The sequence below is a fragment of the Patella vulgata genome, chromosome 5 (assembly GCF_932274485.2).
Source record: "Patella vulgata chromosome 5, xgPatVulg1.2, whole genome shotgun sequence".
In the NCBI taxonomy this organism is placed as follows: domain Eukaryota; kingdom Metazoa; phylum Mollusca; class Gastropoda; family Patellidae; genus Patella; species Patella vulgata.
The window spans coordinates 34,838,743-34,841,694 of record NC_065883.2 but is presented as its reverse complement, the minus strand read 5'-3'; positions in this window follow the sequence as shown (position 1 = coordinate 34,841,694).

Here is a 2,952-nt window from a genome sequence, read left to right as displayed (position 1 = left end):
TCCGGCGTGGTTTCCCCTTGTCACTAATGTCAGTAGTGCAGGACGGCGGTTCGACAAGGGCAGCTGTCTAGTCGTTTGGATGGGACGAAAAATCGAGGTCCCGTTTACACATTGACGTACACGTAAAAGATCCCTTGGCAGTTGGAATTTAATATAAGAGTGGACCATAGCCTCGCTGTCCGTCCGTCTTCATTAGCCCAGCCGAAGCAGAACAGTAGGGCGTTAAATTTCATTTCTTTTAACCGGGATCGACGGGGGTGTAGATCCCGCTTATTATTTCTCCTGATACAGTTTGAAACTGTCCGGCAAAATTCTTAACGAACTAAGGGCATCTGACGTGTATATTTGAACTTACCCTGACGTAATTATTTTCTGAGCATGCACACTCCTGTATTTTTCACAATGACTTGTTTTCTAGGTTTGATGATGAAACCCTTATATCAAACTCGGAAAAACAAAATGTGGTTTGCAAGAGCATATCTTTGGTAAAACGAAAATATAAGGAGTTTATGCAATTTTGAGATTGTAATCATTCTGAAAAATAATTCCAAGATGCCGTATGTAACAGTGTTGTGTTACATTAATGTTGGTAATGCATGTCCTGACCAGTGTCTTTAGTAGTTTTGAATTTGTAGTTTATAGTTTTGGTTTTAAGCTAATATAAGTTAGTATAACTGTTTAGGGTGGTGGATTTTGTATTAAATGGACCTGGAATTGTACTGTCCGGATTATGTTTTATTTTAGTGGTCGAAATGCTTTATTTTTTATATGGGTTTAGTTCTTAATATTTCTGGTATAGCTGAAAGGCTAACTCGTTGGAATCTTTCAGTTCTGAAGGTGGTGTCTTTCTGAAAATGTTGTTTATCAGGTGATCTGTGATTCTTTGTCCCGGTTGGTTATTCGTAACTGCGTAGCTGGGATAAAACTAAATAACGTGCATGGATCTTTACCACATGTTACAGACTTTCAGCAGGGTCCCACATAGACGGGTAAGCTAATTATTTTATAAATATTTCATTTAACTATTTGATTAGATGACTTTGAAAGTGAAGTGTGAGAATAGTCTCATGTATATGATTATGTACGTAAATATAAAATACTGTAATGTAACATTGTAAGTGGTATAGCCAATACAAATATTGCTTATGCACACATGAATAATGGCAACTATTGTATTTTCAGTGTTTGTAGCTATCATCTAATGTCAGCATAATTTGTGTTGAATGGTTATGGTATTATTGTATAGATTAACCAGCATCTTATTACGAGTTTTATTATATTGCTCTATGTAAGATATATAAAACTGTATCGTATTGTTTGTGGATGATATAATCTTATTTAAAACAGCTTTTCTTGTTTTCAATCAGTAAGTCTATTGCCCCAAACGACGCAGGTTTTAGTTACCACCTTTGACACGCCATTGCGGGTGATGGAAAGGGTAGGTCTGCAATACGTATTTGAGCCAAAAAGTTTTTGCCAAGGTTATAATATAACGGTTCGAAAGCCAAACCTCGTAAGATAAGTCATTTTGAAAAATACAGGGGGTGCTTAACGGTTTTTCTTTGTGTATATGTTTAGTCGAGTCAAAATCATGTTTTCCACATGTAAAACGGATTTGTATCCTGAATAATGGTATTTCTAACGACCTGGTAAAATCAAACCATGTCCTCAAATTATATAGTAGGCCTCTATAAATTAAATAATTAAACACTGTTTAGGCTGTTGCTATCTTGGAACAGCCCATGAGCATCCTTAATGTACCAACGTACACATGCTCGAGCTTATCACTGTTCTTGTCGATTGTAGGGTTTGACAGGAAAAAAATAATAATCTCCAAATAAACATATGAATATTTATACCAACATATTCACTCCTATCTTAGCCCCCACCCTAGCATATCACCTGTATGGTATGTTCTGGCCTGTCAGACACTTGACACATGACCTGTCCTCTACGCGGTGAACATCGATATTATTATTCTGAGACATCTCTATCTGAGATTCCCTGTAGTTTGAGACTACAACTGGGATGAGTTGAGACTGGTGCATAATGAATGCCGACTCGTACACAAGACGCACTTATTGGGGCAGCAGCAGCAATCGTCTGTGATCGACTCTTTAACACAGAAGCTCTGGGAATTGAGTTCAAACCTCTAATGAAAGCAGACATTGAATTTGATATGTCAATATAATATGTACTTACATCTCTAATGGTTCGACACAATAAATGAAATGAAATGAAATGGAGTTTAACGTCCTACAGTTTTGCTCCTAAACTGGGCTAATGAAGACGGTCGGCACAATAAAGGCTTTTCAATCCACGATGAACTAGCTGTATGCCATGCAATATATTGTTTCATAAAATGATGATACGGGCGAGCAGAATATATTTTCACCTGTTCGGGCAAACAATTGAACCACAGCATCTCTTTTTCCGGAAATGGCAACATTGCAGCACCTATTCTCTCATTCCGCATACCTTGTAAAACAGCCACATTCTAGCATCTTCGATGCAAATCTTTTCACCGACAGCAGCCTGCTATATTCAAAATTTGAAGTCACAGCGATTGATGAATGTGCACGCTCGAATGATTGGCTGTCAAGTGATACTAGGCTATAGCTACGCAGTTACAGAATAATTAGAAGTACAATATGTTGTTTTAGGCCCTAAGTAGTCATCGCACGTGAAATTTCCTCACATCTATCAACTATTAAAGCTGTAGAAAATCTATTGTTAACAGTAATATTTAGCCTTTTGTTTGTTACAGCAGCTTTAGAAATTTACGTTTATTTTCTTTATAATTTTCTTGTTATTAACTATACCATTATGAGCGGCATCTGTTGGTTTAGTAAAGTTAAAATCTCTGAAGCTCATTTGTTATGCAAGAATTGCTAGTAGTAATTTCCTTTTACTATTACACCGTTCTCAAAACAATTGTTGATTTGCCTACCG